Below are 599 nucleotides of genomic sequence, written 5' to 3' on the forward strand. Positions count from 1 at the left end.
GTCTTAATTAAAAATTAACTATATAGGAAAGGAATTGGTCTTGACAATGACATATTGCGACAATCAAATTATAATGTAATATCTAAGATATTGGTTCTAGTTATTACCATATATATTGCCTTTAACAGTTAAAATCATATCGTTAATTAATTGGAAAAACCTGATGTAGCAAATCATGGGATAATATCTAGAGAAGACCATCAGAAGACTCTCTGAAGACATCAAGACTGCACATGATGCAAGGAATTGCTGAAATGAGTACGTTTGTGATGTCTAGGATAGGCTAAATTTATGTTCGTTGGAATTGATTGTAATGGTTGACACTTGATGTAATTTTTCCAGTTCAATATAAGTTCTGTTCATATGCTTTTCTTATTTTACTTGTGATTATACGGAAGTATAATCTATTTAATATATTCAAATTGTACTGTGAAGTAAATTTGAGTATGAACGTAAGAAAAGCAACCAGAAGGAACGATGCTAGGAATGGTTTCAATTCTTCTAGTCATTTATAAACATCAGATCTTAATGCAAAGGTTATGTTTAATTACTTAAGGAATTAATAATTGAGCATAATTCTTTAGAACTTGTTTTAAGGG

The sequence above is a fragment of the Vigna radiata genome, chromosome 2, assembly GCF_000741045.1.
Source record: "Vigna radiata var. radiata cultivar VC1973A chromosome 2, Vradiata_ver6, whole genome shotgun sequence".
Classification (NCBI taxonomy): domain Eukaryota; kingdom Viridiplantae; phylum Streptophyta; class Magnoliopsida; order Fabales; family Fabaceae; genus Vigna; species Vigna radiata.